General features: G+C 44.5%; 1 long non-coding RNA gene and 1 other non-coding gene across 4 annotated transcripts in view; one reads left to right on the top strand and one right to left on the bottom strand.

Moving 5' to 3' along the window:
- Positions 1-24,627, bottom strand: part of LOC125359449 — a 46,906-nt gene extending 22,279 nt beyond the window's left edge. Inside the window, exons 1-4 of one of the 3 annotated variants that reach the window (XR_007212557.1) lie at positions 24,290-24,627; positions 23,753-23,755; positions 15,662-15,810; positions 14,682-15,172 (exon numbers count right to left, since the gene is read on the bottom strand). This is a non-coding gene — a long non-coding RNA (uncharacterized LOC125359449). Of the gene's footprint in view, positions 1-14,681; positions 15,811-23,752; positions 23,756-24,289 lie in introns of those variants that run through there. The other 2 variants (XR_007212558.1, XR_007212556.1) reach the window with 2 other exon arrangements.
- Positions 21,103-21,233, top strand: LOC125360291. Its single transcript, XR_007212691.1, has one exon. It is a non-coding gene; the product is annotated as a small nucleolar RNA SNORA51 (small nucleolar RNA).
- Positions 24,628-27,695: the final 3,068 nt, after the last annotated feature.

Raw genomic sequence — 27,695 nt, 5'->3', positions numbered from 1 at the left:
TGGACACCCTGGGAATACAGCAGGGAGCAGCAATCTGTGTTTACACAAGCACTTCAGTTGCTTGTAAAAACACAGTCTCATACTTCAGTATGAGACTATCTAACTAGTGAAGGAATTTCCCCTTTCCCAAGCCCAGCCAGCCCCAAGCATCATTCAGTGACTAGGAGAATGGGGCTAACTTCCTACCCTGCAGCAAACGGGTAAACTGTGGTCTAAAAAGTGATGGGCGGGGCTGGGGATAAGGCCTAGTGGCAAGAGCACTTGCCTCATATACATGAAGCCCTGAGTCCAAGGCCCAGGACTGGCAAAAAAATAAAAATAAAAAGTGATGGGCTAGGGAATGTGGCTTAGTGGTAGAGTGCTTGCCTAGCATGCATGAAGCCCTGGGTTTGATTCCTCAGCACCACATCAACAGAAAAAGCCAGAAGTGGCGCTGTGGCTCAAGTGGCAGAGTGCTAGCCTTGAGCAAAAAGAAGCCAGGGACAGTGCTCAGGCCCTGAGTCCAAGACCCAGGACTGGCAAAAGAGAAAAAAAAAGTGATGGGACACAAGTTGGTAGGTGAGTGAAAGCAGTTAAGCATTCCATTTGGGCAGTCACCATTCCAGGTGTGGTCCACCGCAAGTGTGTGGATTGGGGTAGAGTCCCCATATGATAGACAGGACCCCTTGCTGCAATAGTGCAATAATGTGGAAAGCTAAGCTCTGCCTCCAGGCAAGCAAACTGACAGAAGCAGAGGGAGGAGTCCAGAGGGTCTGGGGAGGGGAAATGAGGAAAGAAGCACACACAAAGCGCTTGGCCCTGGGCCCTGAAGGCTGACCCAAGGACTTCCAGAACCTGAAGTAGGGTCGAAGATTGACACAAGAAGGGCCTCAGAGTCTCAGCCCAGAAAAACTGAAGGCAGGCCCCCACCCCACCCCCCCAATCCCAGGCCAGTCCTGCCAAGCTCTCAGGAAGATGTATTTGCTGTCTGGTTGTCTTGACAACATTTGCTGACCCCAATCCAGGTTTACTATTAACCAAAGCTAAACACAGAGCCAAGTATCAGGAGTGATGCAACTTCCTTGTGGGCTCTGGGAGTCCGCGAAACACCTGGCAATCAGCAAGAATGACTGTGATGTCACCCAGAGATGCTTGCTCACGGCAAGGGTGGTCACGTGGTTTGGCTCCAGTGCCCTGCTCCGATGGGGGAGGGGTTCCCCTGAGCTCAGAGTTACTGACAGAGAACCAAAACACAAACAGAAACTGTCCTGTCACTATGAGATCTGTCACATGTGACGGGGCCGTTTTCCTCCAAGTTTTAGTTTTAGAGCAAAGATTCCCAGCAAACATGACTTAGCAGAACCAGGCCCTGCTAGGTTTCAAGCTTGCTTGATGCTTTGGCTGGAACTCACTAGGAGCTGACTTGAGGCAAGTTGCTCCAACTCTCTGAGCCTCAGTCCATATGTTTATAAAATAGAGATCAACATTTCCAGCTCACAAGGTTGTTACTGTGCATTTGACCCCCTACTTGGGGGGGTCTGAAGCCTTAGGTCCTTCTCAGAGCAGGACTGAGCCCCTAAGTATAGGGTGAGACCTAAGACTGTAGGCTTCCTTTTGGTCTCAGGACATACTTATGTGTGTTTGGGGAGGGAGGGCTGTTAAACATGTTCCTTTGCTATTATTGGCCACACAAGAGACTCCGAATGCAGGAATGGGGTCCCAGGCAGAGAGTACTCAGAACTTTGCTGCTGGCCACTTGCCCAGGGTAAGAAGGTTGCCAGGACTCAGAGCAGAGCCCCTGGCCTGACTGCAAACAGGAGCAGAATGCTGCTGCAGAGAAGTGGGGGGAGAGAGGCAGAGAGAGAGAGAGAGAGAGAGAGAGGCAGAGAGAGAGAGAGAGAGAGAGAGAGAGAGAGAGACAGGAGAGAAGCTCGGTCTTGAGCAATAACCTACCTTTCCCTGCCCCATCCTCCCAACCTGGGGTCTGTTTCTCACCTCCATGTCTCACCTCTGGGGTCCTCAACAAAGGAATATAAGTGTCTCTTTCAGTTTTCCACTTGATTTTTTTTTTGGCCAGTCCTGGGGCTTGGACTCTGGGCCTGAGCACTGTCCCTGGCTTCTTTTTGCTCAAGGCTAGCACTCTACCACTTGAGCCACAGCGCCACTTCTGGCCATTTTCTGTATATGTGGTGCTGGGGAATCGAACCCAGGGCCTCATGTATATGAGGCAGGCACTCTTGCCACTAGGCCATATCCCCAGCCCCTCCACTTGATTTTTTAACATATTTCTTCTTATTATAAAGGTGATGTACAGAGGCGTTACAGTTGCGTAAGTCAGGAAAAGAGTCCATTTCTTTTCCGACAATGTTACCTCTTCTCTCGCTCTCTCTCTGTTTTCCCCTCCCATCCCCACCCATAAGTTGTAAAGTTCACCCTTTGTCCCTCCATTTCTATGCCTCCCTTACCCTCCCAAAGACAGATAAATGAACAAACAGGACAAAAGTAAACATTAACAAAGAAAAACCCTCTTATTTCCATTTCATTTTAATAAATATTATTTTATATAATGATAGGCACATAGGCATTGTGACTTTGTGTTCTTCTCTTGAGTGTCTTCCTTCGGTTTCACTGTGTGTGAATGCCTAGGGACCTGTATAATTTATCGTGTCCTGGTGTATTTTAGGTCTAGCTACTGTATATGAGAGAAAGCATCCCCCATTTGTCTCTCTGAGCTTGGCTACCTCACTTAACCTGATTTGTTCTAGGTCTACTTGATTTTGATGATGATTTTTTTTTAGAGACATAAAACAAATTAAACTCCTCAGAATACAGTATGTTTTGTTTATTCAATTTTACTAACTATAAATAGAGATCTCTGTGTTTAAAAAGATTCCTACTTTGAGCAATCTAAGACTCTCTCTCCTTTAGGTTTCTCTTCTGAGGCCGGGGCCCTTGTCAGGCTTGTGTTCTGGCAATGTAGAGCAAGCTTTCCCATCGCTAAAGCCTTCTTTCCTTTCTATTACTCTACACAAACCCAAAAGGGAAATGAAGTTTTCTGGAAGAAAGAGGCCAGGTGGATTTTTGGAATTGAGATCGAGATGCTTCTATCTACTAGCTGTGTGACTCCAAGTGAGTGAACCGCATGGCTTTAGGTTTCATTTTCCTTATTTCTAAATGGAAAGTGGAACTGCTCCTTCATGTATGAATTAGAGGAGCCTCCCACAGTCCCTGGAGAGTCCTTACTAAAGGGGTTGGTCTTTAGTATTCAGTAAGTTCTTATCTGAATGGTACTAAATAATGCTGGTGTCCATTTCCTTCGTGAAGTCTTCCTTGATTATTCCAGCTATGTCAAGTCAGCTAACTAGTCACCCTTTACGTAGCCCTTACCATCTTTAGTTAGGGACTCATAATTTTATTTGGGGGGGGGGTGTGCAATTAGTCCAACTAAAAACTACCTTTCCCAGACTCTTTTGCAGGGAGGGATTTAATACATAGATAAATGAATATAAATAAATAAGGAGAAGGGACAGCTTTTCCTCACCACAACATTTTTACTATTAGAAAGACTGTAGAAACAGAACACCCCCACTTGGCAAACACAATAATAATTGTTTCAAGCAACTGTCAGCAATGGAAAAAGTTAGGGTGGAAATAAGATGGGAACAGGATGTTTGCATAATCCCAAAGCATCTCCTCCTACACCCCATAAGTACTTAGTAACTGTAAAGAGGAAAACAGTGACCTTACAGTGGAATGACTTGACACACATGACCCTAGCCAGGTGATCAGAGTCACTAAGTCTTCCACCTTATCAACCTCATGTGTTCCTTGCTTTGAGGCCCTGAGAAAGGCATGACATAAACTTCTGTGATAGTCTACATTAAAAAAAAATGCTCAACTTGAATAAATACCAGCTAAACCCATATGACAGACATTCAATGCCTAGTACTCTTCAGAAATGTAAAGCTCTTCAAAGAGTAAGTTGAGGAACTGCCCCAGACTAGACGAGACTAAGGAAACACAGAAATGAAATTCTCTGTGTGGTCCGGATGGGTTCCTGAGGCAGATAAGGATGTAAGTAGGGCAACTGATGGCATTCCAGTGAGGTCTGTAGTCTATGTTAATTTCCTGGTATTGATGACTGCACTAATAAATTTGTAAGATGGAGACATTTGGGGGAAGCTGGTGAGAGTATCTGGGAATTGTTTGTACTGTTTTTACAGTATTAGTGTAAGTCTAAAATCATCTTGAAAAACAAAACAAAAACCTTTCTCCTTCTGTCCTACTTCCCTAGTCATTCAAAGCTGTGCGTGCTTGTCAGCCGTTTCACATGGTCGACGGCTCTTATCTGTTTACACATCTGTCTTTCTCAGGCTCTGAGTTCTAGGACAGAGACGATGCCTCTTCATCTTTGGGGGACATCTTATAAATCTACTTGAGTAGAAAGTAGTGTTGTAACCCTTCAAAAGACTCCTGATTCTGCTCAGTTCATCGCTCACTGTAAAAAGCACGACTGTTTATTTGGTTGTTCACCCAAAGCCTACAACTTATCACTGAAAACTCACTCTCCTCCCACAGCAAGTGTGCTAACAACTCCTTTAGGGGTTTGTTTTCATCCCTTTTTGTTTGAGGAAACACCGTCCAGCTTGCTAGACAGATGCTCTGTTACTTGAGTATACCTCGCTTATACTTGGCTCACGTTTCAGAAGGTTGGCAAGTTCATGCTTGGGCTGCCACCCCATCTAGTGAGGCTCTCTGGTTGCTGGTGAGGCGCTCTGTGGTCCCGAAGTTCCGCAAGGCCTCATGGGAAAAGAGGGCATGCCTAGCTTTTACAACAATCCCACCGTGAAGATAAGCCATTATTATGGTATGGCTAGGTGTCCCCTTTCCACAGGTGTTAAAGGCTTGGTATCCAGTGTACCGCTTTGGGAGGTGGTGAAATCTTCAAGAGGTGAGACCTACTGGAAAGTCTTCTAGTCACTGGGGGCATGAACTTGAAGGGGATATTGGAACCCCAGCTCTTCTTCCATTCCCTTTGCTTCCCAGCTGCCATGGAGTGAGCAGCTGTGCTCCACCAGGCACCAAGATGCGTCCCGGAGGGATGGGCCAAGCAATCAGGAACTCAACCTTCTAAAACTATAAGCCAAAAGAAACCTTTCCCCTTAGAAGTTGACTGTGTCAGGCATTTGTTACAGCAACAGAAAGCTGGCTAAAATAGGAATCAACCCATAAATAGGTTAATTGAGCCATGAGGACAAAGCTCTCATGACCCAATCATCTCTCAAAGACCCTATATGGCCCCTCCTCTTAGTATCTCAAAATAGGAATTAAATCTAGGTGGGAGATTTGGTGGAGACATTCAAGCCATAGAGTTTATCACCAACCATACCACTTCACTACACCCTGGTGTAAGCTATCATGTCTCTAATGAACATGATCCTCACCTTCCTGAGTTCTCTACTCAACCCTCAAGTTGATTTTCCATCGAGTAGCCAGAGAAAATCTTTAAAGAGGAAATTTGGATTAAAAAATGTTTTTTTTTTAATTTGAGTTTGCTGGTTCCAGGGCTTGAACTCAGGGCCCTCAAACTTTTGCTCAGTTTTTTTTTTTCTCAGAGCTGTTGTGTCATTTGAGCCACACTTCCACTTACAATTTTTTGGTAGTTAACTGAAGATAAGTGTCTCATGGATTTGTGTGCCTGGGATGGCTTCAAACATTGATTCTTAGATCCCAGCCTCTTGAGTGGCTGGGATTAGAGGAGGAGAAAGCAGAGGAGGAAGAATAAAAGGAGGAGGAGGAGGGAGGGAGGGAGAGGAAGAAAGAGGGAAAGAAAGGAAGAAAATGAAAAGAAAGGAAGGAAGAAGGGAAGAAAGAAAGAAGGAAAGAAAGGGAGGGAGGAAGGAAAGAATGGAGGAAGGAAAGAAGGAAGGAAGGAAGAAAGGAAGGAAGGAAGGAAGGAAGGAAGGAAGGAAGGAAGGAAGGAAGGAAGGAAGGGAGAAAAAATATTTTGCAGTTCTGGAGGCTGGAAGTCCACGGTGAAGGTGTTAAAAGGATCAGTTCCCTCAGTCAGTGATGGAGAATTTGTTCATACCACTTTCCTAGTTCCTTAAGGTTTTGTTGGCAGTTTGTATATTTGGCCTGTAAAAGCATCCCTCTGATCTTTGCCTTCAGCTTCACCTGAAACTCTCCCTACGTGCATGTCAGTCTTCAAATTCCCCTTTTATGAAGATACCACTCATATTGGAGTAGAGACCACTCTAATTACTTCATTTTAAACTCAATTCTCTCTGTAAAGGCTCTGTCTCCAGGTAAGGCGGTATTACTAAAGGTTAGTTTCCAATAGATAAAGTTTAGGAGAACACACCACTTGACTCATAAAAGTCCCATTGCCTTGTTTTATTTTCCTTAGAACCTTTATATTCATCTTAAATCATCTCGTTTGTTTATGCACACTTTCTGTGTTTTCGAACTACAGCATAAGCTATGTGAGAGTACAGTCTGACCCAACCTGAATGCCTGGTCAGAGTGGGTAGTAGCCTCCATATGAATAGCATGGATGAGGACACTTCCTTCAGGTTGCTCCAGATGAGAGGAACAAGACCCCCTCTCGTGTATGTCCCATATCAAACAATATGATCACTCTGCATTCACCACTAAGCTGGGGGCCTGCTAAAGATTTGTGACTCCCAAAGCCCAAGATATGCTCCACATGAGGTAGATTTTCCTACACTGATGTTGATGTTATACAGGACACCAGTCTTTTGGTCTTTATCTAGGTTCCCCTGCCTGGCATTCAAGTGCAGCCTGCTGGTGTTAAGTGAGGGCTGCTTTGGTTTGTCACTTAAGGTGTAAGATGCGGGTATGTTACTGATCCACTGTTTGCCTCAGTTTCTCCAATTATAAAATGGCAATAATAAGATCTCTCCTTGGTAGAATTGTTATATAAGAAGAGATTACATAGGAAGACAGGGCAGTTCATGACCACCTGGGCCATGCCTTCCAGGCTTGGTTTAAAGTTCAAGAAAGCTCCTGGTTGACCAAAGGAACTCAAGGCGAGCTAAGCTTGTCCGTTCCACTGGGGACATAGATGCTCCATCTTTCTGCTCAGGCTTCTCCTCTGAAGTCCCTGTCCACCCCAAAGAGAGAATAATCCTGCACCAAGGCAATTTTGACCATAAAAGCTTTGGTTAGTAACCAGCCTAAGAGGGCCTTAGAGTTCCATTGGTGCTTCTGACTGATTGAAACAAAGAAAAAAGAAGGTCTTAATTCCTGAGAATTTCTTGCACCCCAATGAGACACAAATGGCTTCTGATGACTCGGTAGGGTCAGATTCATTGGAATCTGCAAGTGTGGTTCAAAACCTGTGTTGCAACATGCTCACACAGCCACCCCCAGAAACGCTGAGCCACCACTCCCCATTTACTTCCCGATTTAATACCTATAAATAGGCATTCTTATGAGCTTTCTATGGGCATATGAACTATACAAACCACAAAAGCTAAAAATATTCCCTGCTCCTATTTCATTTCTTTGTTTTCTGTAGGTTCCTTCTTTAAATTTATATTTCAGGAGATGAGAAATTGCTGTCAGCATGAAGTAATCTCAGGTTGTGGGCAGCAGGGCAGGGTGGGGGATCAGAGGAGACGTCCCGAAACCCGAGGAGAGACTATGAGACTGGGGCCCAGCCCAGCTCTGAAGCCAGTGTGCTGTGATGCTTTGGAATACCATCCCTTCTACTAGGCCTTGGCGATCATCACGTAAACATGATGACCCAAGATACAGTCTTGCTCCTCTATTTGCTGGCACCCAGTTTGATATCCGAAGCTCAATCCTGCTCTTGGAGACACACCAGAACCATTCACTCCTCTTCAGTCATTGTATTGAACATCCATTATATGTCAGATAAAAGTCTCTGCTCTTGGGGCAAAACATGGTGGCTCATGTCTATAATGCTATATGTGGGAAGTAGTAATGCTAACTGTAGTTCTAGGCCAGTTTAGGCCCCCCCAAAAGTTACTAAGATGCTATTTTTAAAAAAGGGAATGATATTGCACCTGTAATCCTAGGTACTGAGGAGGTAAAGGCAGGACAGAGATCCAAGGATGGCCCTGGGAAAAAGTGTGAGACCTCACCTGAAAAATAAAAGCACAAAAGACTTAGGGCATAGTTCATGTGGTAGAGCACCTTCCTAGCACGTTCAAGGATAAATTTAAATATCAGTGCTACAAAGATAAAAAATCTCTACTCTCAGGGAACTTAAATTCCCATCAGAGGAGATACAGAATAAACAAAATAATGTATATAGTATGTTTGATTGTAATACATATATTGGAGGAAAAGAACATAAAAGGGCCAAGTAAGCTGGGTCTTGGTGGCTCATATCTGTAATCCTAGCTGAGTTCAAGGGGTTGAAATCTGAGGCTTGAGGTTATTTCCTGGACAGAAAAGACTGTGAGACTCTTATCTCAATTAGCCACTCTCCCCAAATCCCGAAGTGAAGCTGTGGCTCAAGTGGTAGAGTGCTAATCTTGAGCAAAAATGTTCAGAGACATGACCTAGGCTCTGAGTTCCAGCTCCAGGACTAGTACACAAAAGGGGGAGGGGGAGCGAAGGTAATAATAGCTCATGCCTGTAATCCTAGCCACTTGAGAGAGGCCAGGGCTTTTGCCTAGGTTGTACCTTGGGTTCTGAAGGCCACTGTGGCTGGAATGGAGTGAGCAAAGATAGTGCTAGTTAGTAGCTGAGAGGGAGAGAGTGGTCACATGTGCCACTGTGATAACATTGGCTCTTATAGTGTATGGGCTGAGGCACCATTGGAGGGCTTTGAACTGACTTTCAACTTCCTAGAATACTCTGGTTGCCGAGTTCCAAAGAGACTGCAGAGGCTCGGGGAGGAAGCAGAGGGACATTAAGGAGATTATTGAAAACCAGGCAAGGGCTGGTGATGGCTCAGAGAAGCGAGGTGAGGAGGTGAGAGAAGTGGTCAGAATCCGTGTAGATTTATAGTTTTCATGCAGGTATGGGAGGAATAGGGCCAGCCATGACTCTAAGGTTTTTGTCTTGAGCAATAAGTGGCCTGCTATGAACTCAAATGGAGAGGACTGTGGGAGGAAAGGGCAGGGACTCAGTTTTGGAGCTATGAGGAGGGTGATGCCCATTAGACATTCTCACAGAGGCACGGAGTGGGCAGTGGATGGATGAGTCTGGCGCTTGAGAAGGGGCCTGGGCTGGAACTACATGCTGGATAAATGCATGATACACGAAGTTACAGCTCACTGAGATTGTGTGTTATATGTGTGTTGGCTGGTAGTGTAGGGTCCAAGCACCAAGCACTGAAGTGTACACACCTTCAGACAGGAAAGAAGGAGCCAACCAGGGAGGTTGCCTTGATTGCTGGTGCTTAGACATGACCTCAACACACACAGACACAGACACAGACACACACACAGACACACACACACACACACACCATTTGAATGGTCTCACAGGCTCTCTGTGGACTCACACAGCCACTGAGCCCACACACAAATAACCGACTGTGCAAAAGAGAGAGAGGGAGAAAGAGAAAGAGAGAGAGAAAAACAGAGATAAAAGGAGGGAGGGAGAGAGACGGGGGTGGGTGGGAAGAGAGGACCAACTTTTGTTGTTGTTAGTCATGGGGCTTGAATTCAGGGCTTGGGTGCTGTCCCTGGGCTTTTTCGCTCAAGGCTAGCCCTCTACCACTTTGAGCCACAGTGCCACTTCTGATTTTCTAGTGATTAGCTGGAGATAAAAGGCTGGCTTCGAACCATAATCCTCAGATCTCAGCCTCCTAAGTAACTAGGATTACAGGCATGAGCCATGGGTATCTGGAAGGACCTTTTAAGGTTACATAGTCTGGTACCTTCCCTGGTGCTGTGCGCTGACTGTTGTTGGGGTGGATGGTTTCCTGTGGCATCTTTCACCAATGCACCTCCCTTTTTGTTCATCATGGTGTAGTTTCTACCCAGGATGATTCTAAGCTTGAATATGGGATTTGTTTGGGCCAATGGGACATCAGCAAGTGTGATCTAGGTACAGACTTCAATCTTGCTCTCTTGCTGCTAGTATACTTCTACTAATCATAGGAAGTCACAGCTAGCCTCCTAGAAAGCTATTGCTGAGAGCAAAGACAACTCATCACTGCCATGGTCCCTAGATCCCAGTTGTTCTCAACCAAAGGACAATCCTGTCCACAGAAAACATCTGGCAATATCCAGATATTGCTGCATTTCTTCCTAGAATCAAGTAGGCAGAGACCACGGATATATCTCAACATCTTACAATAGTCACCCCACAACAAAATGTTCTCTGGCTCCAACTATCAATAAATGTCAAAGTTGAGAAACTCTGCCCTAAACCAAGCAACCCAGCTGACCTTCCCACTCACAGCAGCCCAGATGACACATGTCTATAAATCATTTGCAATAAAACAGTAGTTGTCCTGAGCCACTAAGTTCTGGGGTAAGTGGGACTCTCCAGGAGTCAGAGCCATTGTTCATTAAGTCAGAACCTGACCCCAAGGCCTAGTTCCAATATACAATTCACTATGGGACCTTAAACAAATCCCTTAACTTCTATGGGCCTGGGTTTACCTACTAGCAAAACAGGGCCAGAGTATCAGTGCCCTTCAACAAGTGAAGTGCAGGACAAAGTCCTTGATGCTGATGACAGAAGTTAAAGAAGGCTCCCAAAGCCCCTGATCTCACAGAACTTAGGGTATGATGGGGGAAGGAAACATGAACAAACACAAGAAGGGTAGAAGGGCTGTCAAGGTCAACCTGTCAGAACTCCCCTATGACCCAGCAGCCCCACTTTTGGGTATCTATCCAAAAGACCACAAACAAAATCACAGTAATGCCACCAGCACAACAATGTTCATCGCAGCACAATTTGTCATAGCTAGAATCTGGAACCAACCCAGATGCCCCTCAGTAGACGAATGGATCAGGAAAATGTGGTACATACACACAATGGAATTTTATGCCTCTATCAGAAAGAATGACATTCTCCCATTTGTAAGGAAATGGAAGGACTTGGAAAAAATTATACTAAGTGAAGTGAGCCAAACCCAAAGAAACATGGACTCTATGGTCTCCCTTATTGGGAATAATTAGTACAGGGTTTAGGCAAGTCATAGCAGAGCATCACAAGGCCCAATAGCTATACCCTTATGAACACCTAAGATGATGCTAAGTGAAATGAACTCCATGTTATGGAAACACTTGTTATAACACAGTTGTAACTACTTTCAACGTCCCATGTGTATCTGTAGCTTCTATTATTGATGATGTTCTTGTATCACCTTCCTGTGGTTGTACCTACACTATCTCTGTAATCTTATCTGAGTATATTGGAAACCGTGTACTGGTATTGGAAGTAGGAAATTGAAAGGGAATACCAAAATTGAGAGACACAGGGTAAAAAAAGACAAACAACTACAAAAGCAATACTTGCAAAACTGTTTGTTGTAAGTGAACTGAACACCTCAGGGGGGGAAAGGGTAAGGGGGAGGGTGGAAGGGGGTATGAGGGACAAGGTAACAAACAGTACAAGAAATGTATCCAATGCCTAACGTATGAAACTGTAACCTCTCTATACATCAGTTTGATAATAAAAATTGGAAAAAAAAAAAAAAGGTCGACCTGTCAGAATTAAATAGACATCAATTGAAAAAGCTGACATGTCTGGTGGCGCCTGTATCCCAGCTGCTCTGGCTGGTTTCTAAGTCCATGGCAGTGAGTTTGTGCTGCTTATTGGGGCACCAGGTGGTGGGCAGAAGGGGAAGTAGTAAAGTAAAGGTGATTTTGAGAACCTCCAGAAATCAAAAGTAGCATTCCTTTAGGAAGGCATGATACACCCTGGGATATGAGCACATCTCTCATTCTCCCTGATGTACAATTGTGTTGGGACTTCCTTAATTATAGTGTCATGGCTGCCAGCCCACACCCTACAGCGGATGCTTATATTCAATTTCAGCTAGACCTCGGGCAAATGGTTAGCTTCTCTGGGCCCCATTTCATACCTATAGATGAGGGATAATAATTGAGCCTCTCTCTTGGGGTCATTGGGAGAATTAAATGATTTGAAGTATAGAATAGTAGGGTGGTTACTGAAGCATTCGTTGGATTGTTTTATTGTTATTATTCTGCCTTGCCCCCCACCCCACCCTACCCCTAGCCTCTCTGAATTCTAAAAAATTCTAGCTGGTAGAGGAACAACACATTCACTACTGCTATTGAGTTACTCAAGCCATTTGTTCCACTTAGGGGGTCCTGGAAATTTCCCTATTACCTGGGCACTCCTCTTTCAGGGATTCTGCACCTCATTTTTTAGTTTTTAGGTTTTTGGGTTGTTTTTTTGCCAGTCTTGGGGCTTGGACTTAGGTCCTGAGCACTATTCCTGGCTTCTTTTTGCTCAAGGCTAGCACTCTACTACTTGAGCCACAGTGCCATTTCCAGCTTTTTCTATAGACGTGGTGCTGAGGAATTGAACCCAGGGCTTCATGTATGTGAGGCAAACACTCTACCACTAGGCCATATTCCCAGCCCCCTCCTTTTTTTTAATTATTGCTATTATTAATCTCAAAACTACAAAGAAAATGTATGGTTACCGTATACAATTGGGAACATGGAGAAAAGCATGAGGAAATGAAGTTTAGCATAAATTTCACCATCTAGAGATGATGTCTAATATTTTAGGGTATATCTCTCTCTCTCTCTCCCGATTTTTCCCTATTCAAAATGTGTTTAAATAACTGTATGCATGTATTGAGGCCAAGAGGTTGGTATTCTCATCAGTATTCAGGCCTTTCACAGAGGTCCTCATAGCTGAGTGGAAAATAAGATCCCAGTTGGCTGCTCTGAACCCAGGACCCTGGGAGGTCGGGGCAGGACCTTTCTGCCTTACTCCAGTATGGGTGAGGAGCTGTCTTCTCCCAGCTCTGCACGCAATGCCCATCGTGGAGCAGCTCTTGATCCCTCCAATGGGGGCAGTTGGTTGTGTGGGATTATTGTGTCAGAAGGAAAACCTGCAGGCATGTCTTGGGAATGAATTAGGCCTTTATGTGAAAAGCCATTCTGCCACACCCCAGATTCTGGTAACCCATTCTGAAAGCCAACTATGATATCACTAATAACTTGAGATATTGAAGGATGAGTGGGAGCTTGCAGAACATCTGCAGCTTAACAATAGCTGGAGCACTCACTGACAAATCCAAGGGTGGCATTTAATCAAACTTTTCTCTCTCTCTGAAACATTACAACTCTAAAGGCCCTCCCACTCTTCCAATGGGTATGCATCTAACGTGGTTTGTGTTGAGAAGTTATGACTGAATTAGGATTAAAGTAGGTCTGAGAAGAAGCCAGATGGTTGCTTCTGTCAGGGAGAGGAGTAAGCTTCATAGGAAATGGCACTATTTGGAATCCATTTTTATTGTTCAGTAACTTGATTTTGTTTTTAGCTGTTTGCAAAATGTGGTAATCTAGATAAGTGACCTTCAGTGAAATGAGCTGGTCTGTACCTTGCCCATACTATGAGCATTTTAAATACTATGTGTATGTCCCATCCTAACTTCTGGCTTTGGATATATCAAAGATGTTCCCTGCACTGTCCCTGGATCGCATGGGCAAAGGGGGGAACTCGGTAAGGAGGTGGCAGTGGCATCTGTCTAAGGAGATCACTGGGCATTCCTTGAAGGTGCTCCCTACTGGTTCTTCTCATACATTTCTGATCAAAAGGGTCAAATTTTATTTTTGTTTGTTATTATAAAGGCAATATACAGAGTTATGAAAGTCAGGTAAATTTGTACATTTCTGGGGTTTTGTTTTGTTTTCTTTTTGTTGCCAGTCCTGGGGCTTGAACTCAGGGCCTGAGCATTGTCCCTGGCTTCTTTTTGCTCAAGGCTAGCACTCTACCACTTGAGCCACAGCGCCATTTCCGGCTTTTTCTATATATGTGGTGCTAAGAAATTGAACCCAGGGCTTCATGTACAAGATGAGCACTTTACCACTAAGCCATATTCCCAGCCCAAATTTGTACATTTATTTTTGGACAGTGGCACGCCTTCCCTCTCCCTCCCAGTTTTTTCCTCATTCCCACCCACAAGTTGTACAGATCATTTCGACATAGTGTCTAGTGAGTACCACTGCTGCATTTGCCCCCTTTCCCCCCTCCATTTCTGTGCCCTCCCAAAGACAGATAAATGAACAAACAAGACAAAAAGAAACAAAAACAACAGAGCCAGCTTTTAAGGCCATAGTTTTTTTCTCTTGAACATGCTGTTTTATAGTTTTTGAGAGAAAAGACCAGTTCCAGCAGAATTGCCATATCTAAGTTTGGTTCCCTCCAAAACTTAATTCTTTATCATCTTCCTCTGTAACTCACAGGCATGTAAAGCAAGGAGGCTCACCCAAACTCTTCTGAAATATCTGTTGGTTGACCCCGTCAGGGAAGGCCATTACTAATCCACCAGAGAGCATCAGGAATGTGGCCTAGAGCCTGCCTTTAACATCTTGGGATATTTAGTGGCAAGCAGAAAGAGAATTCTGGGCCCTCTGTGCTTAGTGTAAAATGAGAAAACTGACCGCAGGGTGCCATTGTTTCCTTTGCAGGTGGCAGTTTCCCTTTTCTTCTCTGTCCACTGTCCCTGGTCTTTACCAGGAGAGACAGCCAGATCCGGAGGCCAGTTTTGCAGTCAGCCTATCTCTGCAGAAGACCTTTCCCCCACCCCTCACCATAGAGATTATTTGGTGACTTGGTCTGCATGACGCATCATACATTTCCTCTTAATAACATACTTATCAATGAACCATTCCAACAATATGGTACGATGAATGATTTACCCAAGGTGGCAGCAGAGCTACTCCTCTGTTTACAACGTATCTCCTGCAGAGCACTGAGACGTAGAGGACCACCAAGTCCAGTTAATTCTATCTGTTTCCTGAACAGATGAGGGAGTGGCGTCCCAGGGAGGTCATATGAAGAGGATTATTGCTTTATCCCCTCCAAGTCAGCTGGGGAAGATCCTGGCCCCTTAGCACTCACAGGCAGCACTGGGGACGAGGTACAGGGGCCTTGGTAGTCGACAGCTGGAGTTCAAATTCTGGCTCTGCCACTTCCAAGCTGGATGGCCTCAGGCAGTTTCCTTCACATGTTCAGGCTGTCATTTCCCCAGCTGTGAAATGGGAGTAATGCTCACAATTCAGAGGTGCGGTGCATGGCGCTCAGCACAGAGCCTGCATATACCAAGGGCCAACAAGTGTAGCTCTAGTTACACTAACCCCAGCCTGTGCTACATGCCTCCACTTCCTCTCCGGTGTCCTCTTATCATTCTGACTTCTTGTTGCTTCCTTTGAATAAAGAAAAGTGGACACTGCAGCTATATTCTACTACCGAATACTGCCAACTCACTTTTGAAGGAAATACTGGTACCCTTAGTTAACAAGAGCAGAAATAGGACTGACAGTGCTTGGGTGGTATTTTCCTAAGGCTACCACTAGGATTGTGACAGTGCCAGACTCTAGATTCATTCTCTAACCCAACAGCTTTGAAGGCAAGCTCATGGGCTCTGACCAGCTACCACCAGGGGAGTTCTGGATGTGGCCAAGTATTTTTGTCACTGCATTCTTCCCAGGGATTTCCTCCCTGGACTCCGGATAGTTACCAAGGAGGTGTGTGCATGCAAAGGCGAGGGAGGACTTCCTTTAGAGGATGCAGGCAAGGCAGTGAGCACTGATCTGTCACTGGCTGTGTTAGCACATACATCTTGTTTGTTCCATACAACACGGAAGTCAGGGAGACGTCATGCAGTACCTGCACAGGAAAATGAGGCCGAGGTATCAGTCACATGTTTCATCCTGCACTTGGACATCTGACTATGTTCCTTTATCTACCCAATGCTTCCCATCCATTTGGGATAAAGCAGGGCCAGAGAAGTCAGTTTAGAAATCACATTCAGGCTTCTTTCAGGGGCTTTCTAGGCCTCTCATTCTGTATCCTTGAGTTTCTGTGTGTGGTAGAAGTTGGTGAGGGGCATCTCTTGCTGTCTCTATATATCTATATACACAGAGGGTAGATTCGGTCAAAGCAGTAGCATCCTTGGGAATCCCTAACCCCAAGTTACCTCTGTGTGCCTACCACAGAGCACACGGGATTAAACTCAGTAGTAACCCTGCCCCAGTCTCATTTATGTCATCTTGGGAAGTGCAGGAGTTCTGCCTTATCCTCCCAAGTCTCCATCAGCCAGAACAGTGCCAGGCCTTCACATAACATCTGTTGATAGACCATTGACCTAAGGAGAAACAGCCAGGCCAGAAGATAAACAGCCCCAGTGAACAACATAGCAGGAATGTGCTAAGCTATTGAAGCATGAGGGGGACCAGATGGCTGCCCAGGCAGCCTCCTTAAGGAGAGCCAAAATGGGTGACAGGTGGCTTGTGAGAAGAAACTGGAGAGAAAGAATGGATGACAAATGCCAGAGAGCATAGGTTGGATTTGGTGGAAGGCTGCCTCCAACCAGAGAGGTCAACAGGCCTGACAAGTATACCATAGTACTATTGGACCACAGTCCAAGACTGCCCTGTGGTGAACTGGGCCTGTCATATGATTTCAGAGATGCAAAAGACTTCTGTCCCCCCACCCCTCCACCCCATACTGCCTTCTCTGCCATCAGTGGCTAGGGGGCATTGTCAGATGGAAAGCATCTGGCTGTGGAGTTAGATGCAACATACTCTTGCAGTGTTCTTTCTCTGAGTTCTGGGTGACCTGAGGAAGCCCCCTTTATCTCCTCACAGCTACATCATCTGTAAAATGGAGAGGCCTCCCTCACAGGACTGTTGTAGAGGAAAGAACCTAAAAGTGGTGTAGGCCCTGAACCCTTCCTACTATCACATTTGAAGGCACCAGAATTTCAAAGATGCCACGTCCCTCGGTGTCTCCTCAGTGGGGTAGAGGATCTACTGTCCAAAGACCTCTCTAGCCGGGTGTCTGGGCTTCTCCCTTCACATCCAGCATCTCTTGCTTTCCCTCCACAGGGAAGAAGCCTGGCTTCCCTAAGGAGCAATTCCTGAGACAGAAAAGGACAGAATCAGCATACAATGACAGTCCCACTCACTTCCTGTGAAAACGGTTTGTCAGTACTGGGGGTTTCTCTGACCTGGCCTGGCCATGGAGTGGCTCCAGAAATTGTGGAATCATCAAGGTAATTAAGAGGTCATGCTCTCAATGCTCTCTAGGAGATGGGCTTTGTGTCCCCGCAACTCTGCACATGTCCTACTAAATAAACACTATGGCAACCTCTGGAAAATGTGAAAAAGGCAGGGAGGGATGTGAGTGAGAGAGATGATCAAAGGAATGGAAAACAGGATGGATGCAAGGCAACTAGACGCATTAGGCCAAAGGAATGAGGGGCTGACAATTTAACCATTTCTTTTTGCATTGAAAAAAAGAAGTTGCTCCCTCCATTCTTTCCCTTCTCTGAGCCAGAGCTCTTCACCTTTTCTCCCTTCATCTCACTCATCTTTGGGTTCTATTTACTTTCCAGTTCATTTTGATCTTCCGTAGCACCTAGTCAATGGCAGACATGTGGCTAAATTCTAGAGATAATGGGGGGGGGGGGAAGCACCTCTCTGCCTTGGAAGGTTAAGTGGGAGAAATGGGTCCAGAATCCCAAACTACCCACAGTATAAGAAGAGAGTGTTTAGGACTTACTCAGGGGGCAGGGGCATCAGATGCTATGGGAGTTTAAGGGCAACTCAGCTCCATCTAGACTTCACTGGACCTTTTCCATGAAAAGAAGTCAAGTGAAATCTTGAAGAATGAGTCAGTGAGCCAGGTGAACACACATGGGAAGGACATTCCCGGCAGCAGAGGCAGCTGAATGTCTGAATCCCTTCCCTACTATGCAGCCCAGGCTGGGTTATAGGGTGCCACAATGCTCCCTTCTTCTTTATACCAGTACCAGGTAGTCCCCAAGTCTCCCCCCTAAAATGAATGACTTTTTAATAACCATTATTCATAGTGATCATTTTGCAATTGGTTTTATGGGGGAAGATTTGTCCTTACACCCTGGATCTTCCCTGAAAAATGGAAGACAATGGACTAACCATTCGCGAAGGGAGCCAGGGAGCAGGGCAGGATGATGCAAAGGCCAAGCAATCTGGCAGCCAGATGAAATTGTAGCGACTTGACAGGACAATGGCATGAATAAAGGCCTTGCTGCCTCTGGGAACTGTTGCCAAGTGTTGTGACACACGGGTGTAATCACATCTGAGCCGCAGAGAGCAGCTCACACAGCTGGCAGGGCTTCAAATCACTGCCTACTGGCCTGAGGAAGCCCATTCATCACAGTGTGTGTGTGTGGGGGGGGGTGGGCAGCAGGGAGCTCCCCAATTACACATAGGGAGCTAGGACTGAGAGGGAGAACAAACGCCTATCAAGTCCCCTTAGAAACAAATAAACACTTGTGGGTAGAAATAGATGTCCTGGCTAAACCAGCATTATCGGGAACTCTGAATTAATGCAGGGTCCGTTCACTCCCACGGCAGCAGCCCCCAGGGGCTTTGTTAAGGTTGGGCTTGTGGCGTGGGTTGGGGAAGAGCAAGGCTATTAGATGCCTGGGTTCTGTTCTCTGCTCCCTTCAAATTCTCAATTCTCCCTCCAATCTGGGGCTTTCAGGTGCAGAGGCCAACGACTTCATGCTGGTTCCTTTGAGCTATGGGGCTGCAGGCAAATCATCTATAGAAAGTATATGTGAATGAAGAGACATGTTATCTGCTCTGCTAAGCTGCAGGCTTATTGGGAGGATCAAAAGGATGGAGCAAGAGGGAGACCTTGAGAGCATAGTGCAGATGCAGGTAGATATAAAGGGGATGCTGTGCCCCACTCCTGGAGGAGATGTACATTCAAATTAACAACAAACTACTGGGGTGGGGGGACTCTGAGTTATTCCCGCGGAAGTAAGCTGAGTTCCATGGTACACCCTTCGCCTACAGGAGAGCCCTTTAATGGATAACTCCATGGAGGCCCAGGAATCCTCAGGTCATTGGGACCATCTGGATAGTGACCTACAGGCAGGACAATGTATTGTCAGCTCATGATCATATATATAGCATTCTTCTATCTGGGAAACATGCACACAAATTCATCCCTAACTAACAGCACAAACGAGGTCTTACCATGCTTTTTTGACTGACTCAGAGAAGTTAGATGAATTTCCCAAGATGATACCACCAGCTTGCCTCCATGATAGCCTTTGAGTTCAAACGTGGCTACAGGTTAGATCAGGATCAACTGCTCTGTCCTTCCTTTCTCTTTTAAAGCCTTTGATTTGGGGCCCACCTGTTGTTTGTTTAACCACTCTTTCCTGACAAACTTAAGTAGAATTCCCTTTCTATACAGGACAGCCCAGATCTGGCTTGCACAGTTCTCTCTGGAAGCAGTTAATGTTCCAAGACCTGAGCCTGTGAAACTGTCTCGGCTGTTTTATTCTCCCGGGGTATCTGGTATGGCAGGACACTTTGTCTAGTCTGTATCACACCTGCCCTGGTGATCTGCAATCCTGACTGAGGAGTCTAACATTTATAAGTCGCGTGAGAAGATGAGTAGCTCTCTTAGATATATGATGATAGGTACCATAGCTCCTTAAAAATAAATTTACTTGTGGGCTGGGGATATAGCCTAGCGGCAAGAGTGCCAGCCTCGGATACACGAGGCCCTAGGTTCGATTCCCCAGCACCACATATACAGAAAACGGCCAGAAGCGGCGCTGTGGCTCAAGTGGCAGAGTGCTAGCCTTGAGTGGGAAGAAGCCAGGGACAGTGCTCAGGCCCTGAGTCCAAGGCCCAGGACTGGCAAAAATAAATAAATAAATAAATAAATAAATAAAAAATAAATTTACTTAGCTGTCTGTGGAGTGTGTAGGTTTTGAATGTTGGGATTAAAACAGAGGGAAAACAATTTTGGTTTATAAAAATACTTAAATGTGCTACTTTCTAATTGATATACTTAATTTCACATGTGACCAATTAATTTCACATTATCACATTTAGTCCTTACAATTGCCTCATGAGGTAGTATTATCTCAGTTTTACAAGTAGAGAAGTCTGGTTTGTAAGTGCATAGACAACTTGTCCAAGGTCACAAGCTGACACATGGTAGAGAAGAACACAGACTCTTCACAGATGGTAATAATTTTTACTCACCATAGATGAGATGCTAATTAATAGTTGATTGGAGTTAGGGACTTTGAGTGGGAATCCCTCTAAATTCCTGTAACAATTTACTCATTTCTTCTCCAAGAATCAGAAAATCAGGCTAATGGCATCCAAGTGATGCCATAAACCTATGATTCAGTATCACAGCAGGTGTGACAAAAGATAGATGGTATTTGTTGAGAGACTGGCCCTCCTTGCTTGATGGCAGGTCCATGGTTCTTGTTTCTGATTTTGATTTGAAGAGATTTCAGGCTCGTTTTGCTTCAATTAATATTCACAAAGCAAAATTTGATTTCTTACCTGGATGCCCAGAGGAATTGAAGAATAAACGTAGTTTGGCACTAGTGGCTTAGACTTTACCTTTAAGGAGTTTTCAATTTTGTAGGTAGGCAAGATTTGTTGATGTTGAATGGTAGTGTACAAAATCAGATAGGACCAAGTGCCTATCTGTTTGGTACATAGAAGTCTTCATGAAGGAAGTGAGTTCTTGAAAACAGGTACAACTTAGAGGGAGAGGAGGGAAAAAGGGTTTCCAATGTGGCAGAGAATGTATACGAAACTGCTGGGCAAGTGTGGTTCCCAATTCCACCACACCTGCACTCCCAGAACTGGCCATTCTGAATACACTACCTACCTCCTTCAGTAAGTTAGGTGTTAAACCTATCTCTGAGCCTTTGTCCCTGCTAGTTCCTATTTTGGAAAGAGTTACCTTCTCATCTCTCATGCTGCCCCTTCCTGTTAAACATGTATTCATCTGTTAGTTCTACTTCACTTCCACTATGAAACTATTTCTAGTGCTGGCTCATGTGCTGGCTCATCTGCAGAATCTTCTGGAAGCAGCCTGTACTCACTGTGTTGACTGATACAAAGAACACATAAAGAGACTATGATTAGGTCTGTGGTGTTTGCTGCAGGCTGTGTTCTTACACTGCTAGATAGAAATAGGGAGCAGGATAAACCTACCCCATATACACCTCAGCCCCGGGCCTGTGCTTGCTCTGTATTGCCAGTAGGGAGACAAGCAGACATGATGCTGACTTGTTTCCATTTCTTCCAGGCAGAGTAGGTGTGAGGAAGCCTCAGTGTTTCTGATGACAGTAGGTATAAGGAGGCTTCATTGTTTCAGATGGTAGTTAAGCCAAAGGTATGATTCACACACACACACACACACACACACACACACACACACACACACACACACACCTATGATTGGATCCAACAGGTCCCAGGAGATGCATAGTTCTGGCCAGGGTGTAGTCACAGGCAGTGGACAAAAAGGTCAACAGACCCAAGGGTGACATCCTGACCTTGGGGATGAGGGAGGAAGAGAGGAGTGGAGTTGGGAGGAGAGGAGTTGTGATTATGGAGTCATAAGAAAACTTTCTACTTCTAGCTGGTAAAGGTAAAGTAAGACTGTAGCTTTGAAAATACATTGTAATCTCAAAAACTGAATACAAGCCTAGTGTCCGTAACTTAGACCTTAGCTACTTAGAAGGTCAAGATTAAGATTACTGTTCAAGGCCAGCCAGGGAAGAAAAGTTCATGAGAAATCTTAACCCACTACTGGGCACAGTGGTGCATGACTGTCTCCCTGAACTACAAGGGAAGCTGAGATTGGGAGCCCCTCCCCCCCCCCAAAAAAAGTCTGTGAGATTCTCTTGCTGAGGAAGGAAGCTGGAGGGTGCAGTGCAAGCCTGTTATTCCAGTGCCTACAGGAAACCAAAAGTAGGTGGATCCTGGTTCAGGTGCATGACCAGATGGGACACGAGACCTCACTGCAAAAACCAGGGTCGAAGGCATGGCTATACAGTATTATACCAGCATAGAAAGTGTAAGGCCCTGAGTTCAAACCCCAGTACCAACCACCACCACCAAAAAAAAAAAAAAAAGCCCCCCAAAACAAAACAAAGAAACAAACAAATTTAAAGGGACCATTATCCACATACAAATCCATAATTTTTTTTAAAAGCGTATAGAAATTTTCCCATAAAGCAACAAGTAGAATTTTTTTTACTACATTCTCCTTTGCCTTTCTTGAAACATTAACAGTAATTTTATAAAGTTCTTTAAACTATATAAACCATTTCTCATTTATTTATTTATTAACAACAGTGAAGTCAGGATTTTCTAACTGTCAGAAAGAAAATATAGAAACAAAGGTAATAATTGCTGCTCACATGGACTTTATTCAATAAAAAACAAAGCCTGGTGCCTATTCAGAGCATAATGTTAAGTGACCACATAACTGAATTAAAAGAAAATGAATCAGTGTGGCCTTGTGGGGAAAAGGCATGAAATAGACTATACATAACTTGGGTCACAAGCTACCTGGGAATCTTGGTACTTTCCGTTGTTTCACCTTTAAAATGGATGTAATAAAACCTACTAATACAGTTTGTATGTGGTTTAAAGTGTGTCCATGTGCTAGAAACTTATTCCTACATGTTATAGTAAACATTCTTTAAATCTATCTAACCAACTCTTTGATGCATTTGTACATAATCAGTGGTAACAAAGAAACGAGTCAGATCACCAGGAAATTTTGAAACCATACAAAGAAAAGCAGTGACCACATCTCATGTGACTTTATTCATAAGTACCAAGGTGACTATGCCAAAAAGCAACCACGAGAAAGTATGAAATGCTGTATTGGCAAAACTTGTCCGAGACTCAAGTGGGAATGATAGCTGTTGGATGATCTGGTAATGATGAACATGACATACTTTCTGAGTAATGACCAACTCAAAGATATAAGAACTAAGCTCCAGAGACAAGAGCTAACTGGGTGTGACAATAGTGTGTACATAGTGATAAGTGTCTCTGACCCCTGAAAATGACATGGCTCTGAGGATCCCCTGGAAGTCAACAGCATGTGAGCAGAGGTCTTAGAAATCTTGAGACAGGGGACTGGGAATATGGCCTAGTGGTAGAGAGCTTGCCTAGCATACATGAAGCCCTGGGTTCGATTCCTCAGCACCACATATATAGAAAAAGCCAGGAGGGATGCTGTGGCTTAAGTGGAAGAGTGCTAGCCTTGAGCAAAAAGAAGCCAGGGACAGTGCTCAGGCCCTGAGTTCAAGTCCTAGGACTGGGAAAAAGAAACGAAAAGAAATCTTGGGGCACATCAGTAAGGAATCTAAGAACGCCTTAGAAAGACAAGTTATCTTTGGGTGCCAGTAGCTCATGCCTGTAATCCTAGCTACTCAGGAGGGATCTGAGGATCTTGGTTCAAAAGTAAGCCGGGCAGGAAAGTCCAGGAGACTCTTATCTCCAATTAACCATCAGAAAACCGGAAGTGGTGCTGTGGCTCAAGTAGTAGAATGCTAGCCTTCAGGGACAGCACCCAGGTCCAGAGTTTTAAGCCTCATGACTGCAAGAAAAGAAAGAAGGAAATAAAGGAAAACAAGTTATCTCAAATGAGCCAAATTCTAACTGCCCTTGAGAAAAAAGAAAGCCAAATATAGCATGCATCCTTGTAGGTGCTCAGGCTTTGTTGGTACATAAGCTTGCCTTTGTTTCCTATCCTTTTGGCCTCTGATGACAGCCTCCCCTCCCCCTCTTGCTTCTCAGCCTCTGAGCCAGGAAGGGCAGAAGTGGTAACTGCAGGTACCAACCAACTTTTGTGCCTGATGCCAACCAGGAATGGTGTGGGTTCCTGGGTGAGTGGCAGCTTGCTTTGTCTCACTTTCCTGGCATCAACCTGGGGAATAAGCTCCTGCCTTCATTCCTCTCAGGTAAACCTGAATTCTACGGAACTGAGTATATAAGTTTGTAGGTTGAGCGTTCTGAAAAGGCAGCATGAGCAAACTAACCTCAGTTCCTGGTCTGCCCTTAGATACTGAGATATAAAGGCATTTTGAGGCCACCTTGGAATTCAGGAAGGACTGATAGATAAACACTCTAGGACAGGAGATACTGCTACCCCCCCCCTCCAGGAAATCCTTATTATAACTGCCTCACCAGTCCTGAGATAATGAGCACTGGGACCATCTCTGACCTCTGAATAGCAGCCATGGCTGGACTGTTTAATAATTATGTACCCCCTCTTGCATAATTCTTCTGCTATTTAAACTTAAAACTTATGTCTGTGCCCAGAAAAGGAGCTGAAGTGCTTACTTTGCCTCTTCCTGCCGCATGACCATAATACATTAATAAATCTTTCTTTGCAAAAAGGAGGAGGAAAAAAGTCTGTATGTGGTCAGTGCACATGCAATTGTTCTTTCAAAGTTCTTGACTCATCGTGAGTTCAATCTGTGGATGCTGAGCTTGTGGATATAGAGGCTGAGCGCACTCTATTAGATGGTGTGCCATAGTTGGTTATTTGAGTTGTTCCCAGATATCCTCCCTTCCCATTTGTCCATTTTGTCTATTGATACTAAGACAAAGATTTTTATAAGTATTTGGGCATATATCTGCTTTTTTTTCCCCATGAATGGAATTCGGCGTAAACATTTTTGTAACAATTTGGGCATATATCTGCTTTTTTTGCCCCTTGAGTTGAATTCAGCATGGCACACTTTGACAGACTACTGCATTTGGGGATGGCTTCAGCCCAGAAAGGAGAGATTAGGGAGCACTTGTGTCCAGACCTCCCAAGCTGGGGTTTGGGGCATAACAGAAGGGGATGATGCTAAAGTAAGAGGTCTAGGTACCTCAAAACTTCATGTTTTATAATTTTTCTTGGAATACTCCCTACTTCATTACTCAAACTCTTTGGTTTAGAAACCTTCTGAAACTAAGTGAATCAAACCAAAAGGAACTAATGTAAGAAATCAGGGTAGGAACATAGTTCTCAGAAAAGGCCTAAGAAAGAGGCATCCCTTGGTCCCCACTCCTCCTTTCTCTTCTCTGTGGGTTCCTGTGTTGTTGGTTGTCAAACTTGCTGGATCAATGAAATATCATTGCTAGACCCAGGGTCTTTGACCAAGCAGGTTTGAGCTGCTTTGAGAACTACTGTTAGAATACACATCTTGGCTACTGAGTGAGAACCACAGTCTTGTCCTGGTAAGCCGGCCTCGTGCTCCAAAGCCAGGACATTACCACCGTCCAATCAGAAAGAGATCTCCCCCCCACACAAATAGAAGGCCCAAAGGGTTGTTAAGGCTACCACAAAACTGATTTTAGCATCCTGAAGGCCATTTGTCAGGCAGTTCTTTAATGAACAAACTTAAAAGAATGATATTTGCCTTCAAATATGCAAGTATAGCTTTTTTCCCCAATACCATCACCAGAGTAAGGATGAACTCCTCCTACTGCATTCTGAATCTCTTCTTCTTCTGTCTTCTTAACTCACAATTAAGAGTTTTTAAAGACTTCCCATTTGTGAGCTCTTGGTGGAGATAAGAGATGGGTTTTGCTGTGAAGTTCTTGGGTAGGTCATGTTTTAGCACTCCTGGACATATATAAAAGCCCTAGTTTTCTCAGAGCTTTTCTTCCCTGATCAGGTAAAAGTGTAGTTTTTCCTTCAAGTTCTCAGCAACCTGTAGAACACTTCCTATGATTTCCACCCATCTTGCCTTTAAATCAGTGCTTGGGTAGACAGCAAACCCTGAGATTCAAATGTAAGTTTCTATGATCTCAAGAGTGCTTCCCTTGTATACATGAAGCCCTGGGTTTGATTCCCCAGCACCACATATATAGAAAAGGCCAGAAGTGGCACTGTGGCTCAAGTAGTAGAGTGCTAGCCTTGAGCAAAAAGAAGCCAGGGACAGTCCTCAAGCCCTGAGTCCAAGGCCCAGGACTGGCCAAAAAGAAAAAAAAGTTTCTATGATCTAAAAAAACCCTGTAAAATCAAATTGATCTGAAACTTGTTGATAAGTAAGTTCTGTTTTTAACTTTTCTTTTCTACAATTTTATTCTCTATAGCTGCATAACATAGATATTAAAGTGTTACTTTAAAAAATTCTGAAGCTAAAAAAGATCACATACAAAAAATGAACATCAAATATTAAAACAAGTAGCCAAAAGCTCTTTTGATTTAAAAATTAATCATTGGGTTGACTTGAAAAAATAATGGAAGCTGGGTGCTGGTGGCTCATGCCTATAATCCTAGCTACTCAGGAGGCTGAGATCTGAGGACCATAGTTCAAAGCCAGCCTGGGCAGGAAAATCCTCATGAGACTCATTTTTATTATTGTTATTGTTGGTCATAGGGCTTGAACTCAGGGCCTGGGTGCTATCCCTGAGCTTTTCTCTCAAGGCTTGTATTCTACTTTGAGCCACTGCTCCGCTTCTGGTTTCCTGGTGGCTAACTGGAGATAAGAGTTTCATGGACTTTCCTGCCTGGGCTGAATTTGAACTGTGACCCTCACATCTCAGCCTCCTGAACAGCTAGGATGACAGGTGTGTCTCATTGGCACCGGGCTCCATGAGACTCTTTATCTCTAAAAAAGCCAAAAAAGCCAGAAGTGGAGCTGTGGCACAAGTGGTAGAGTGCTAGCCTTATGCAAAATAAGCTCACAGACAGCACCCAGGCCTTGAGTTCAAGCCTCAGAACTGGCTCGCGTGCGTGCGTGCACACACACATACACAGCGTCATTTTTATCCCCTAGATTTGAAAAGTAGTTCTCCCTTCCTCCCTCATCTATAATTTTAAAAATCCTAGGTTCAATTTTCAAAATAATTTCTATATTTTTAAGGGTGACACATATCAAGTAACCAGAAACTGGCCTTGGCTTGGAAAACCTCCTAGTTCTCATAAACATGCAATCACTAGTTCCTTTCAAGATGATGAATACTATTGATTGGCTCAGATCAGCTCGTGACCCAGCAGTGGTATTAGACATTGGCTATAAAACATCTCCTTATGAATTTTTCATGGCTCAAGTGTCTGGATTGCTGGGCAGCTGCCTTGCAAATGCTCACTCTCCCTCCTCCCCCTCCCGCCTTCTCTGTGTGTCTCAGGGCTGATGACGACACCCTGCAGGGCCACGTTATTGGATCAGCGTGGTTAGCTTTGCAGCCCAACTCTGAGTAGAATCCAATTTGTTTTTCACATGTGGTGGGCTTACGAGCAGTCATATGCTTTTTGTTTTGGGATGGCATCACAGGATTACTAGAAGATACCGTAAACTGAAGTCATTTCCCATTAAGGGTACTTTTCATGAGACTAAGAAGATATGTCTCATGTTCTCAAAGGCTGTGTTCTGAGCCTTTTCCTGGATATAATAGTGCTTCCAGCAGCTCAAGTAAAAGCTGGCGAAGAGGCAAACTCTCAAGAAGCACCATGAAGACAATTGCAAATGTCTCAGCTGGCAGCTCTCAGAACAACCCCCAGAGGAAGAGCACTAGTCCCCTTTTAGTAAAAACTGAGCAGTCCAAGTGTCTCAGATATTCATTTTGTAGATTCACCAAGCTTCCACTGACCTAGGGGCTAAGGTACATTCCCAGAAACAAATCTAAATCCATTTCTTTCTTCCTTCCTTCCCTCCCTCCCTCCTTCCTTCCTTTTTGCTGTTTTTAAATTATCTTTAAGTAGTTGTACAA

The sequence above is a fragment of the Perognathus longimembris genome, chromosome 11, assembly GCF_023159225.1.
Source record: "Perognathus longimembris pacificus isolate PPM17 chromosome 11, ASM2315922v1, whole genome shotgun sequence".
Taxonomy (NCBI): domain Eukaryota; kingdom Metazoa; phylum Chordata; class Mammalia; order Rodentia; family Heteromyidae; genus Perognathus; species Perognathus longimembris.
Note: the sequence above shows the minus strand (reverse complement) of the source record. Positions and strands in the feature narration are given on the sequence as shown.